The sequence below is a fragment of the Microtus oregoni genome, unplaced genomic scaffold, assembly GCF_018167655.1.
Source record: "Microtus oregoni isolate MIOR12 unplaced genomic scaffold, Mior012 000070F_ref0000104, whole genome shotgun sequence".
Taxonomy (NCBI): domain Eukaryota; kingdom Metazoa; phylum Chordata; class Mammalia; order Rodentia; family Cricetidae; genus Microtus; species Microtus oregoni.
The window spans coordinates 7520957-7537103 of NW_024543977.1; the positions used below are offsets into that span (position 1 = coordinate 7520957).

The window sequence follows — 16147 nt, forward strand, 5'->3', positions numbered from 1 at the left end:
TCCGATTCTACAGTGTGAGAAACACCCTGCAGGAAGGAGAGGCCAGCTTGTTGCCTTATAGGGGTCACTCCTTTTAGAGAAATGAAGCTTCCTATTCATAGGACTACCTGGAGCATAGCCACCTAGACACATTTAATTATAAAGGAAGCCAGGGAATATGGGTTGAGCATATTGCTACCTCTAGTGACATCTAAGTTCTATGAGGGGCCAATGAGATGACTCTGTGGGTAAAACACTTGCTGCCTGGCCTGGTGACCTAGGAGTCACATAGAATTGGCTCCTAAAAGCCGTCCTCTGTCTTCTCCATGGGTGTGGTGACATGCATGCGCAATAGATGTAAAGGCATTCTGCAGGAATTGATGACTGGGAGGATGCTTAGCCAGCTGTGTCAGAGAAGGAGTATGATCCACTACTTGTTTCCAAAATTGCCTAAGTGATGTGTGGTTGCAGAAGTGGAGGCAAAGACCTTAAAGTTTCTCAGGGGTGACTGAGGAGTTGCTCCTGTAATCCAGTAGAAAAGAATGCTTGAAGAGCAACCAGAGGAGAAAGTAGCCAACAGTAGAGGAAGGTTAACAGCTTGGCAGATATTTCCAAAGTGCTATCCACAAGAAATTATGGAATTGTTAAAAAAAAAAAACCCTTTGTCTTACATTAGAATGACATATTCCTTGTTTAAAAAAAAAAAGACAACATACATACACACAGACACACACACACCCACACACACCCACAGAGAAACTCTGGCACCAGGAAGTCAATAACTCACCCACATCTTCACAGGTGACTCACAACCAGCACTGTGGCTCCAGATCCTGCTCGTCCCTGGCTCCTGAAAGGGGAGACACAAGAGCAGAAGGGTTTGAATTTGGAAATATCAAAGCATTTGTGGAAGACAGGGAATTGTAGATGGAAGGGTAATTATTTTAGAAAATATTGAGATGGCTAGTGTGTTGACGGGAAGGCTCTGGAAGAATGAGAAAATGAAACTATGAAGGCACGTGTATAGAAACAAAGATTGCTGGTTGCTAGGTCCAGGGCTGAGGGTCTGTAATGAATAAATCTTTAGAAAGCTTTAAAAATCTTTAGCAGATGGAAGATATTGGTGAGTGGTAGAGTAGGTAGCCTATGCTAAGAGCTAGGTTCAGTCTCCAGTACTGAAAGAGTAGATATATGGAATCACATGGCTTATGATTGTTGAGGCATGATATGAATTGCCTCCCACAAGCTTGTATGTTTGCATATGTGGTTGGCCCCTAACAGTTGGTGCAGGTTATCCTCTTAGATTAGGGCCTGACTGGTGAAGCTGGGTTAGTGGAGTTGGTCTTTGAGGATTACAGTCTAGCACAACTTGAGTCTGGTTCTCTGGAACTCGTTCATTGTAGCGGCGTAAACGAATGCAGACAGATTGTAAAAATATATATAGTTTTAATGTAGAAATAGACTTACAGAACCACCGTTCCCACGGAGACCAGGAAAGCAGAAGCGACAGCTCGGAGCATGCTCGCCAAATTTATAGGCAAACATTAGCCTGAGGCGAACACGCCCCCTAAGGGGCGGGACTTATCCCTACATCTCCCCTTTTTGTCTAAATAAGACAGAACTAAACCAAATACAACTACATACAATAACAACAAATAATAAATATAACAAACAATATTGAGAACAAAAGCTTTGCTAAACATTCTATCTCAAGGAGTCCAAATAATGTAAAGAGTAACTACAATTATATAATCTTCAACTCAGTCAAAGATCTGAGAAGGGAATAAACACTACTCAACAAACGAGATATATCCAAAATGTGCAACAATTGACAGAAACAACTGACTACCTGGGAAATCACCCAAAGTCTCGTTTGCAATGTTGAGTCAACCAATTTTGGCTAAGGCCTAACATAACTGACATACCATTATTAAAGGCAAGGAACTTTTCAAAACTATCTTACCCTGTCTTGGCAGGATATGACAGTCCTGTTTTATCCATTGATGCACGCTCTGTATCTGTGTCAGTGGTTGAGGTAGGAGCATTTCTTTGCCCAAAGGCCAGTTCTGCCAAATAGAAAGGCTCCAGATGGAGTGTCTTTGGTGCTCAACATTCTCTCGGGAATAGAGCGGTGTTGCCAGGAGCAATTGTGTCTCACTATCACGAAACTCTGAGTTAGATTAAAGGCCATTTTCTACAGCTCTTTGAAGAGGTTGAAGATTATCTATACTGAGTATAATCTATATATCTAAAGAACCTGATTAGTCTGATTATAAATGACAAACTTAGATGACTATTTATCTATATAATTCTCAATACCTATCTAACTTAAAGACTAAGACAATAAACAACTGTGTAACAAATGAGGATAATGACCTCCAAATATAAACACTGTACAAATATACATTGCAATATGATAAATATATATCAATACACAAACATTATATAAGTATCTTAATCAGAGGTAGAAATGTACACTGCAATATGGTAAATATATACAATATATATATATCAATACAATATATGTCAATACATAAAAATGTTTTAAACAGACAGAAACATGCATGCATACAATAGTCAATATAATTTAACTTTGTATCAATATACAAGAATTGATACCAATATATTTGTCTAAAAGCAGTGACTCACAATTATAAATCTATTATCCCATCATTCCCTCTTTTTTTTTTTTCAAAATGATCCCTGAGCTTATAAAATTCCTCCCCCAACCTCCCAACCCCTAAATGATGTCCCTAAACCCAGGGGTAAACTTTACTGGGAGAGGGGACGTCGTCCTCTAGAATTACTTCCAGCTGTCATGGGGGCGACGTTCTTTCTGGGGGATCCTGTGAAAGTAAAATGATGGTTAAATTTCAAGATCAATGTCTTTTAAAATTGCAAATAGTCTCTGAGTATTTTGTGGAGGTCTGGCCAGAATGTTGTACAAGATGTGCACCATTTCAGCTAACCAAGTTGGGATCATCTTGTGCAGCTGGTATCGAAAACAGGTCTTGTAGTAGTGCTATCAGTATCATGACATCATATCAACCAAGTAGAGTTGTTGTTGTGGGGCCCCATCTTCTTCCTGGAAACTTCAAATGTCACTTCAGGAAAAACTCATTGTTCATTATGAAAAACTTAAACATTAATCTTATAGACATACATATATATATTCAATGAAAGGCATGATAGATATATTCAATGAAAAGTATGATAGATATGGAGAAAAGCAAAGATGTTTTCTAAACTCATATTTCTTTCTGTCCCATATCATGGCTCTTGACATGAGACAGAAACTCCCGAAACTCTGGGTTTTTCTCTTACTAACAGGCTTGGAATTGGAGAGGGACTGAGCCAGAGTCCAACTTCAAAACCAGATCTATATATTTATAAAGAAATGTTTAATAAGACATATAAATAAAAATTAATACTTACAAAATGTGCCCATCCATCAGTAATTAAATATTCAGGGTCCCTCAATTTCTTTGAAGATGAGTATTTTCCTGTGGAGATAAGAAAAGAACCCTGCCTCCAACCTATCTGTATTTCTTACCATCAGTATGTTCGCCATCCTTATGAAAGAATTGTTATTTATCTTTTCCAAGTGGCTTTTCTTCTTCAAACCGAACCTTTATTAATTTTGATGGTATCCACAATTTTTCCTCACCTGTGGAGATAAGAGCAAAACCCCTTCCCCAACGTAGCACATATCCTGGCTTCCATTGTGAGGTCAGCACATCCTTGAAATAAACTGGTTGATTTAGTTCAGTAGACTTTTCCATTACCCAATGTCTTTCTGCAGCCATTGTTCCCTTCTCATTAGCGTTGAGAAAATTCAAGGTTAACAAAGCATTATGTAGCCTATTTCTGGGGGTGTTTTCCACCCCTTCCTGTTTGTTCAACATATCTTTTATAGTTCGATTTGATCTTTCTATGACTGCTTGACCTGTAGGATTGTATGGTATACCTGTAACATGCTTGATATTGTAATAATCAAAAAACCGTTTCATTTTCCTAGAAACATAAGCAGGACCATTGTCCGTTTTTATTTGTGTAGGTATATCCGTGATAGCCATGACTTCTAATAAATGAGTGATTACTGAATCAGCTTTTTCTGAACTTAAAGCAGTTGCCCACTGAAAGCCTGAATAGGTGTCAATGGTGTGATGAACATATTTTAATTTGCCAAATTCTGCAAAGTGGAACACATCCATCTGCCAGATTTCATTCCTTTGGGTGCCCTTTGGATTAGCCCCTGCAGGCAGTGGTGTTTGGTTATAGAAAGAGCAAGTAGGGCATTTCTTTACAATCTCCTTAGCTTGTTGCCATGTAATTGAAAACTCTTTCTTCAAACCTTTGCTATTAACATGATGTTTTTTATGAAATTCAGAGGCTTGTAGCACACTACCAATCAATAATTGATCAATTTCTGCATTACCTTGTGCTAGAGGACCTGGCAGACCCGTATGGGATCGGATGTGTGTTATGTACATAGGGCAAAGCCTGTTCCTGATCAAATCTTGAACCTGGAGGAACAATGAGGTTAGTTCAGTATCATCAGGTATAAATTAAGCAGTTTCAATATGTAAAATAACTCTTTCTGCATATTGTGAATCTGTAACTATATTAATAGGTTCTTTAAAATCCCTTAGCACCATAAGAATGGCATATAATTCCACCTTCTGGACAGAATTATACGGACTTTGTTCCACCTTATCCAAGTCTTCTGATTTGTAACCTGCCTTCCCTGATTTATTGGCATCAGTATAGAATGTACGGGCTCCAGTTATTGGAGCATCATGGACGATTCGAGGAAGAATCCAAGAAGTTCTCTTTATGAAGTTAAGCCGCTTGCTTTTTGGATAGTTGTTATTAATGTCTCCCAAAAAATTAGCACAAGCTCTTTGCCATGGTTCGTTATCTTCCCATAATTTCTTTAGTTCATCAGCAGTGAAAGGCACTATAATTTCTGCTGGGTCTATGCCTGCTAGTTGACGAAGTCTCAGCTTGCCTTTTATAATTAACTCAGAGACTTTTTCCACATAAGTTTTCAGTTTCTTACTTGGTTTATGTGGTAAAAAGATCCATTCCAAAATAATATCATCTCTCTGCATTAAAATTCCTGTAGGAGAAATTTTTGATGGTAGTATGATGAGAATACAATTGAGCTCTGGATTCACCCTGTCCACATGTGCCTGTTGTAATTTCTCCTCAATCATTGTCAGTTCCTTTTCTGCTTCAGCTGTTAATTCTCTGGGACTGTTTAAATCTTTATCACCATCCAAGGTTTTGTTCAAATGAATTATTAGATCAGGTGTTATTCCAATAGCTGGTCGTAGACTGGAAATGTCTCCTAACAGTCTTTGAAAGTCATTAAGAGTCCGTAGGCGATCTCTCCTAATTTGTGCTTTTGTGTCTTAATTTTTTGCAAACCTATTTTATAACCTAAATAATTAACAGAATCTCCCTTCTGAATCTTTTCAGGAGCTATTTGCAATCCCCATTTAGGTAAAAGTATCTTTATTTCTTCAAACAGTCTGTTCAAGGTATCCATGTTTGAATCGGATAACAAGATGTCGTCCATGTAATGGTATACTATAGATTTGGGAAATTTCTTGCGTATTATTTGCAATGGTTGGTTCACAAAATATTGGCACAGGGAGGGGCTATTTAACATACCCTGGGGGAGGACGGTCCAGTGGTACCTCCTCGAAGGTTGAGAATTGTTATAAGTAGACACTGTGAAGGCAAATTTTTCTCTATCTTCTTTTTGCAAAGGTATAGTGAAAAAACAATCCTTTCAATCAATAACTATGAGAGGCCATCCTTTTGGTAATAAAGAGGGCAAAGGAATTCCAGATTGCAGAGGGCCCATAGGTTGAATAACCTTGTTGATGGCCCTGAGATCTGTCACCATTCTCCATTTACCTGATTTTTTTCTTAACCACAAATACAGGAGAATTCCAAGGGCTGGTAGATTCTTCTATATGTCCAGCATCTAATTGTTCTTGTACCAGCTGTTCTAAAGCCTGTAACTTTTCCTCAGCTAAAGGCCATTGCTTTGTCCATATTGGTTTCTCAGTCAACCATTTTAGAGGCAAGGCTGTTGGTATCTCTGAAGGGACATCAATTGCTTGTTCTTGTACAGCCCGAATGGCCGGTTTTCTCCGTTTGTAATATCTTTTAATATTATTCTCAGAAATATAGGCTCTAGATTTAGCAGGAATGTTAATTTCGGTATTCCATTGTTGTAATAGTTCACGACCCCATAAATTCATTGCGATATTGGCTACATATGGCTTTAATTTTCCTATTTGTCCCTCTGGCCCTATACATTCAACCCATCTCGTGCTCTGCCTTACTTGAGATAGGGTTGCAATTCCCAGGAGCTGAACATTTACATTCTGAAGAGGCCAATACGGATGCCAAGATTCTGGGGTAATGATACTCACATCAGCACCTGTGTCCATCAGGCCAGTAATAAAAATGCCATTTACACACACTCTCAGTTTAGGTTTTTGATCATTTAAAGAAGTTTGCCAAAACACACGTAACTTATCTTTCTGATCATTATTGCTTGTAACAGTAGGCATGGGGCTTCCTAATTGTCCTGATGAGGCATGTTCTCTGTAGAAACTGGATATGACTGAACCATGTTTGCCATGGGGGCCTGTGAGGCCCCCCCTCTCACGTTTCCAGACTGTATCAGGTTGCCTTGTCTATCTCTTGTAGACCTGCATTCATTCATCCAATGTCTGCCTTTCCACATCTTCTACATAAACCTGAAGGCTGAGTCCTCCTATTTCTGTTATTTCTAGAAGATGCATTATTATTATTATTATTTCTGAAAGATGCATTATTATTATTATTATTATTATTATTATTATTTCTGAAAATCCGTTGTCTACAATTCCTTTTCATATGACCCATTCTGCCACAATTAAAACATTTGGTATTCTGGTGTCTCCTTTTACCATTGGAAATTGCTTCTTCTACCCATGCTTCAGTGCCATAATCAAATGTATCAACATTGAGTGTATGCAAGACCCATTCTTCCAAAGGCGCTGATCTGAGCTTTAAAGGCCCCAAAATCCTTTTGCATTCCACATTTGCATTTTCATAAGCCAAAGACTCAATCATTATACGTCTTGCTTCTGGGTCAGATATCCCTATTTGTACAGCCTTAGTTAATCTTTGTTAAAAGTCACTAAAGGGTTCTCTCTGACCCTGTTTAACTCTGACAAATGATTCCATTCTCTGTCCTGGGTCTTGTACCCTGTCCCAAGCCCTTAAGGCTGCTGTAGAACACATGGAGAGTGTGTTTTCATCCAAATTAGCTTGTTCCTGAGGATCGGAAAAGGGCCCTTCACCTAGAATTTGATCTAGGGAAATGTCAATTCCCTTTGCTTTTTCCTGCTGTTCTAAGAGTCTAGCCTCTTGCCTGAATAAGCATTTCCATTTCAATTGCGGTCCACTCTCAAGTACCGCAGAGCTCAGCTGGAGCCAGTCCGAGGGGGTTGTTCTGCTTGTCGTGGCCCAAGATCTTAGCATCTCTTTAACAAAGGAGGCTTGCATCCCAAAAGTCATAACAGCCTGTTTTATTTCCTTGAGATCATTCATACAGACAGGCTTCCATGTATCCTCCTTGATGACCCTAGGGTTTTTGGAACCAATCACCTTCTCTGTTGTTATTACTGGAAAGGCAGGTAGAGCTGTAGGTGGAGCTTTGTGGAAATTGTCCCGGAGAGACTTACCCACAGATGTAGTTAAAATTTGCCTTTCTACCCTTTGCTCTTCTTCATCAGAATTTAGAAATTCCTCAATCTTTTCAATTCTATTCACCATTGCCTTCTGCAATGTCTGAATCTCCTGTCCAGAATTATGTTCCAAAGCCTTCATTGAGGATTCTAAATTATGAAGTTTGTCCATTAGAGATAACATCTCATCTTTGGACATAATTTTTATGGCATAAACCGTGCCTTCTTGTATTGACAATCTTTCCGTCAATCTGTCATAAGCTTTAGACAAAATCCGATTGTCACATTCAGCAGTTTTGATTCTCTCAGTTAATGTTTTATTTCCTACAGAAAGGGACTGAATGTTATGGTCCAGATCAGCTGTTCCCTCTTCCATAGTAATGACTTTCTCCTTAACATCAGCCTGGAGAACTTCAAACTGATTCTTGAGAAGATTGTTATCAGCCTGGAGAACTTCAAACTGATTCTCGAGAAGATTGTTATCAGTCTGGAGAACTTCAAACTGATTCTTGAGAAGATTGTTATCAGTCTGGAGAACTTCAAACTGATTCTTGCGAAGATTGTTATCAGCCTGGAGAACTTCAAACTGATTCTTGAGAAGATTGTTATCATTCTCAATTGTTTTTAAGCGTTCAATCTCTGCCTTAAGAATCCTGGATTCATCTCGTAAAGACTTTATCATATTTCTATTATCAAACCATTTGGTGCCAATGAAAACTACGAATCCCAGAAGGATCCATAGATGTGGGGTGATAGACACCTCTTGTAAAATCTCCCACATGGTACAATTAAAAAAACTGTTAAATTCTTGAACAGTAATGTGTTCAGACATTTTATTTATAAAAGAAAAATTTTTTACTTGCAATGATCGGTTCCTGCCAGTGGTGGTTTCTTTGTTTTTGGAGCCTGTCCTAGAACTAGCTCTTGTAGACCAGGCTGGCCTCAAACTCACAGAGATCCGCCTGCCTCTGCTTCCCAAGTGCTGGGATTAAAGGCGTGCGCTACCACTGCCTGGCCGGCCTCAAACTCACAGAGATCCGCCTGCCCTTGCCTCCCAAGTGCTGGTATCAAAAGCGTGCGCCACCACTTCCCGGCCAAGTCACTTTATATCAGACCAAATCTGACACTGTGGCAGCTTTTGTTGCAAAACCGCAGGTACTTGAGCTTCTGCTAATTCAGGCAGTGGGGTTCCGCTGCAAAATTTAGCCAAGGCAGGCAGAATGGGCCTGTGTCGCCGAGTATGTCTCGGACTTGGCACTGGGGCCAGAGTCACGGAGTCACGAACTGAAAAACAGCACCTGGGAGGGTGCTGTGTTAGCTAGCCGGCTACCCGCTTGAGTCGGGGGCAAAGTAGCCCGACGTTGGACGCCAAAATGTAGCGGCGTAAACGAATGCAGACAGATTGTAAAAATATAGTTTTAATGTAGAAATATACTTACAGAACCACCGTTCCCGTGGAGACCAGGAAAGCAGAAGCGACAGCTCGGAGCATGCTAGCCAAATTTATAGGCAGACATTAGCCCGAGGCGAACACGCCCCCTAAGGGGCGGGACTTATCCCTACAGTTCATCAAGATCTGAAAACCTGCTGCTATACACATATTTATGGAGCTGGTCCTGTCACCACACTTTCTCTGAGGTGATGTTCTCTACCCTCCAACTACAGGTCCAAGTTCATTCTGCTTCCTTACCTTGGTTCTGTCATGGAACTTTGTTGCAGTGATGAGAAAGGTAATGAACACAGTAACATTTTAAGATAAGCCCTTATTACTTAGCACAAGTCCTTGGTTATCCAAGATGTGTGTATCAACAGTATTGTTTCACTGGCCAGAAGCAGCATTTTTCGGTAGTGCAGTACCAGAGTTGGGTTTAATCATTCACTTATTGTAAGGCGTCTTTGTTTCTGGTTGATAGCTTTTTAAAAGAAATTAATCTACTGTGAATATTTTTCTCTAGATGCCGTGTGACCACAAACATCAAAGTGTGGTTTTGAGCCATTACCTGGGATTCTCCATGACTTATTTTGACATCATATTTATTTCAAGTTATTCATTTGCTTATATAACTTGTTTATTGTTATCATATCTTTTAAATAGTAGGAGCAGCTAAACAATGTTTTCCTTAGTTTAGTTTCCCTCTGAAACAGGTCTTGTAAGGTCCAGACTATCCTTGAACTCTTGTGCTTACTTCCCCCAAGGCTCTGGGATTATAGGCACACCTCTCTGCATCCCGTCCTAAACACTTTAGTGTCTAATATTTTTTAAATCATAGTATCAGTTTTAATTCTATTTATGAGTGGGGACTGTTTTGAAGAGTGAATCTAATTTTATGTTTAAGAAATTTATTTTCCCTGGAGTTGTTTTTCATACTGTAATCTTACAATTTATAATTGTTATAGTTACAGAATCTGAAACATGAAACCTACATACTTTTGGTAACTATTAAGGATTTCTTGGCTAAGAACTTGATTTGATTTCTATTTTTTTGGCTCTCTTATTTATCTTTTGTGTCATTATTTACTTTGCATAGAGCAGCCAAGGTCAAGAGTAGTTCATTTAGCATGCTTGTGTATGCGTGTCTTCATTACAGTTTCTGTTGCTATCATAAAAGACCATGACCAAAAGCAGTTTAGGGAAGGAAAGCTACTTCAGCTTACAGCTAATAGCTTTGTGTTACACGGAATGGAAAAAATACACCGACTCTTTTATTGTTTATATCTTCATCATTGCCTAGTTTAGATACTTAAGCGTGTGTATGTGTGTGATCTAATGGTAATACTGAAACTGTTCTGTTTTATTGCTTTTTTAGTATAACTTTCTTTATAAAATGTATAACTAGAATAAAAATAAAGTGCAATATGAAGACCAACTATTGAAGTTCTGCTTGGAGTGTGGGGATGTGTACATGTGAATGACACATGTGTGTGTCATGACTCCCTTCGAAGGCTTCTTAAATTTCTGTATAAACTAGCCTTGATAATTAAATTTAAAATAAATGTTGATTTTTCTCTCCCACCTTTTGAAACATTTGTGGAGGAGAAGCAAAATATGAACCCAGCAGTTAGATTTGTTTTCAAGCTCTACTGCATTTCTTATGTTAAGTTGAAGCAAGGGCAGGGAAGAAAATTACAACTCAGATTTATAATGGAGTTGACAGGGGAGTGGACCTGGGTGCAGTATTCAAAGAGAAGACAGAACGGCTGGTAAAAGCCCCACTCGGCTCTCCACTGAGCATGTCATCGGTGAAAAGCACATCTTTTCCTCTGATATTGCCGTGGATCCCACCTCGCACTTTGGCACTTCTGCAGGGAAAGAGAAGCTTTCTGCTGTCAGGATGTTGTAGAGAAGATGGTCAGGAAGCCTCAGAATCAGTTTTAATTTGCTGTTCTCCAACAGGGAAGCTTAGCTACAATCTTTGTAAAGTAAGTTAGGCAAACTGCAGCATGTCCTGTCAGGATGTTTTTCTGTGCAGTCAGGAGCACGGTTTGGCTGACGTTATGTCTAAATCTAGGTAATGATCCCTAACCTCAGTTGTCCAAGAGGAAACTATGTTTTATTCCTTTCCCCTGCATGTATTATGTGGCTGTTGAGAGTAGAGTGTATGTTTAAATTTATGTAGCTATACACAGAAACAAAGATTGACTTTGTGACTTTAAAGGGAAATCATACATCATGTTGGTCTTTCTAGAGGGTCATGGTCATGAACTCTATTTTCCCAATAAAAGAAAAGGGGCAAGGGCTAGGGCTGTCACTCAGGTAAAGGGCTTTTCATAGAAGCATGAAGGCCTGAGTTGGGCATGGTGGCTTCTGCTCATAATCCCAGCACTGGTGACAGAGACAGGCTCACTCGGGCCGCCGGCCAACCAGCCAGCCTAATCACCAGATTCCATGCTAAAGAGAGACCCTGTAGCAAAGGCAAGGGTGGCTGACCTCTGGCTTCCATATGCACACATGTGTTCGGGAACGTGTACTACCTTGCATGCACGTACACTCACAGGAGGAAAAAGGAAGGGTTAGTGTGAGGCAGAACTCTTTTTAAAGGACCTCCTTTTGTTGTCCAGGAGGTGGCAGCAGCTGTCCATAACCTGAGCGAGCCCAGGGTGAAGGCCAAGTTCAAAGCAGCCCAAGATGCTGTCTAACTGAGAATTTTTACAAGTGCATGCTTGCTTTTGCCAGATTTCTTCTGTGGCTCTGTTGTTTTTCTTTTTGGTGAAGTCCATCTATGAATCACCTTTCTGTTAGCACTGGACCTTTCTGTTCCACAGTGGCTTGTTTATGCTGAAGTCAGTAGACAGGCATCTAAAGAGATCATTCACTGGGAGGAAGCACATTAACCTTGCATTTAGAGGAGGGACTGACTCACTTTCTGTGGTGCATGATTAGTGTTCTCTGTTTGCTTAGGGTTTGAGTTTGGGTTTGGTGAGCCACTGAGTTTACTTAGGATTGCTTATAGAAGCACAGACAACTTAGAGGTTTTGGAGGACTCAATAGAGGCATCCCCAAGAAAATGAGGGTTCCACCAGGGTTTTATAAAACAGAGTTACTTTAAGAGTTTAAATTATTTCACTTGTCCATTAAATCCATTTTTAAAGATTAAAAATGAGATTATACCAGACTTCTTTTTGTGAGAGGAGACAAACTTTTCTGGAAACACTTAAAGCATTTTAAAAATTGTGTTTCATATTCCACCAAATTTTTAAATGAATTGTTAGATGATTTTGACACCAATGTATTGAATATATTTCATTCTAACAAGCTTCCTTCTTTAAATGTTTCAGACTCAGACAATTCTTCTTTGTGTGGCTTATCAGAGTTGGACAGCATCTTCATTCCTTTTCCTTGCTTTGCTATTGACTGCTTCTGGGCAGTGGTGGCATCCTTGGTGTGAGCGTGTTTCTATGTTAGAATCTGTTTAGAAAACCCAGAAGTCTTTTCAGCTAACTCTCTACACCTACCCTTCTTTTTCTGTTTTTGAGACAGGGTCTCACTATATAGCTCTGGCTAGCCTGGAACTTACTATGTAGATCAGGCTAATCCAGATAGCCTACCTACAGATAAGTCTGCTTCTGCAGTGATTAAAGGCGTGTACCACCAAGTCTGATGCTCCTCCACTAGCATCCTTTATCACACTTGCCAAAGAATAGGATTAAAATATCTTGTATGAAAAAAAATTTAAAAATAGAAAAAAAAATCTTGGGTTTGTTGATAAAGTTTACATTGTATTGCTGATATTTCCACCCTTTATTTTGCTTCAGCAATGATTAGTTACAAAACCCACTCCTCACTTGTTTTTTTTTTTTAATCACAAAAAGAATAATAAGGCTACAAGAGCAGTTTCCACCCCAGCTCCAGCAGTGTGATGCATTTGTTATAACTGGGGTGAGCTCCACCCCACACTGGCACATCCTTATCTATCAAGTTTCACAGTTTCCATTAGGCTTTGATTTCAATGGTGCACTTCTGTGGGCTTTGGGAAGTGTTTAATGGTACCCGATTGTCACTGTAGCAATCATATAGGACAATTGCACTATCCTGAATGTTCTCCATTCCACTCTCTGCCTCCACACCTGGCAGCCACAGGTATTGTTAATGTACCCTGAGAGAGTGGCAGTACTGTGTTTTCATATTGGCCTCTTTTGCTGGGTAATCTGTCTTTGAGTTCTCTGTATCTTTTCTCAGTTTGTCATATTCCATCCTCCAGCTATAGCACGTGTTATGTATCTCTGGTGCTTCCAGATTCTAACATACATGAATGAAGCCATTTGCATAGTCATGCTTGTAATTCACTTGGAGAAACACTAGACATGATCAAACTGTCATCCTCCTCCTGGGCATTTTGTTTTCTCATGGAATGAAGGAGACTAGAATTCTTGCTCTTCATTCTTACCAGACTATAGTACTGTCAGTGCTTTGCCTAATGGCTATTCTAGTGGGTGTGTAGTGCTGTCTTATTGTTGTTTAAAGTTTTCCAAAGCATGGGGTGTGCTTAGAGCAGGTGCCCTGGAGAATGTCTTCTCTACTCACAGAACACCCAAGAGGAATCTGGTCCATCATAAGGAGAGCACAGCACTGTGTCCTCTCTGTGACTTGATGCCCTACATGTGAAAGAAGAAAGAAGAAAAAAAACATTTCTGTTGACCATGTTTTTATTTGCCTTTTTGTGTATACTACTGTCTTTGAGCCATTTTTTCAGTTGTATTGTTTGCTTATTATTGAATTGTAACAGTTCTTTGCAGATTTTTTTAATAACTCTTCTTTACCTGAGTATTCTGGGGCTTGTCTTTCCATTTTCTTGACTGTTTCTTTTGCAGGAAGAAAAATTTAACCTTAACAAAGTTTAGAATATTTTTTTTTCATGAGCTATCATTTATGTTCTATCAAAAGTCATTTGGATTTCTCCCATGATTTCTTTAGACGTTTCCTATCTTTTAGGTCTGTAATTCATTTTCAGTTAACTTTTCTTAAGATATCAGGTCTATGGTCTTATTGTAGCATATTATACTGTGTTCAGTTGCTGTCCTTGGGAGGCTTGCTCTTTTCTGAGGGGAGATAGAGGGGCCATGGGTCTGGGGGAGCGGAGAGATACGAGGGAAGACCGAGAGTAGGGGAGGGAACGGAAACTGTGGTCAGGTTGTAATATTTAAGACAATAATACTTTTTTAAAAGATATCAGGTCTATGTCTACAACCATCTTTTCACGTGAATTTCCAATTGTTACCATTTTTATTAAATTGCATATCATTCATTTAAAACTAGCCAGCTATACTTATGTAGGTTTTCTTTTTCTTTTTTGAGACAAGATCTTTCTTCTTAGCTCTGGCTGTCCTGGCACTTGATATGTAGACCAGGCTACTTTCAAATTCACAGAGGTTTGACTGCTGGTATTAATGGTGTACACGACCATGCCTGACCTAAGTTTATTTCTAACTTCTCTGTTCTGATCCATTGATGTAATCTTACACTGATATTGCTCCATCTTCATTTCAATGTAGCTTAAGACTTTAGAAAGTATTTGTTTCCATTGCGTGTGTGCTGCAGCATATATGTGGATACCAGAGGACAGCTTGTGAGTGTCAGTTTGCTCCTTCCCTTTTTATGTGGGTTTGAGGGGCTGACTTCACATCACCAGGTTTGCACATCAAACTCCTTTACCCATTGAGACATCTTGCCTACCGTGTAATGTCTTCAAGTGAGGTAGTGTTAGTCCTCTGACGTTGTTCTCTTGAACACAGATGCTTCTGTTGTTTGTTTGGTGTGCCTAGCCACACAAACTTTACAGTTGAAAAATGTCTACAAAATACCTTTCTAAGACAGGGTTTCGAATGATATTGATTCTCTAATCTGGGATAAACTGATAGCTGGGTGATACAGCGGATTTTATGTTCACAGAAATGAAGTATCTCTTGCTTGATTTAGTCCTTTGTTTTCTTTCATCAGAATTTTGTAGCTTTCCTCACATGGATATTATGCACATTTTTAGATGTATTTTCAAAGTTTTTAGGGGCTCTGAGTAAATGATGATATAATAAATTAAATTTTAACAGCTTCATTGCTGGTATAGAGGGACGTGATTGACATTTGTGTGTAAATCTTGTTTTTATTCATCAGTTTCTTTTTTGATTTTCTGCATAGATGATTATGTCATCTACCTATCTACATCCATTTATCTATCTATCTACCTACCTCTATCTATCTATCTATCTGTCTGTCTGTCTGTCTGTCTGTCTGTCTACCTACCTATCTATTGTCATCTAATTTCTTTTTCTTGTCCTATTGAGTTTGCTAGGACTTCTAGTCTGATGTTGAGTGTTTTGAGACTATGTCTTTACATTGTTCCTGGTCTCTGGGGAAAGCAATTTTCTTGTTATTGAGGATCATATTGGTTGTATGTTTTTGGAGATGGGTTTTATTAAGTCAAGGTATTTTCTTTATATTCATAGTTGCAGAAAAGCTCATTATGAGTGTTGGATTTTGTAAGATGTTTTTCTGTGCCTATTACTGTTATCATGAGATTTTTTGTCTTTAGCCTCCTGACATTGTAAGTTACATTTATTTATTTTTTAATCAGCCTTTATGTTGAACCAACCTGTATACCTTGGATAAATTGCACTTAAAAATGATATCTAATTTATAATAGAATACCACATTTTGGATAATTTATAGTGAATAGAAATTGATTAGGTCTTGGTTCTGGAGGCTGGGAGGTCCATTAATCTAGCAAGAGCCTTTTTTTGCATCATAACATGGGGTAGGCATCGGAGGGGAGAGACAAAGAGAAACAGAGAGGAAGTGACTCACAAGTGGAACCCCAGATCATCATTTTATAAGGAACCCATGCCTGTAGGAACAATGTCTCTTCTGTGATAATGGCCCTATGCCACTCCTTAGTGCTAAGCCCACATGACCTAAACAC

At 39.1% G+C, this 16147-nt stretch overlaps 1 non-coding gene across 1 annotated transcript; it reads left to right on the forward strand.

Annotated features, from left to right (window-relative positions):
• The first annotated feature begins 13711 nt into the window (after window positions 1–13711).
• LOC121440769 lies at window positions 13712–13837 on the forward strand. Its single transcript, XR_005973384.1, has one exon. It is a non-coding gene; the product is annotated as a small nucleolar RNA SNORA11 (small nucleolar RNA).
• The last annotated feature ends 2310 nt before the right edge of the window (window positions 13838–16147 follow it).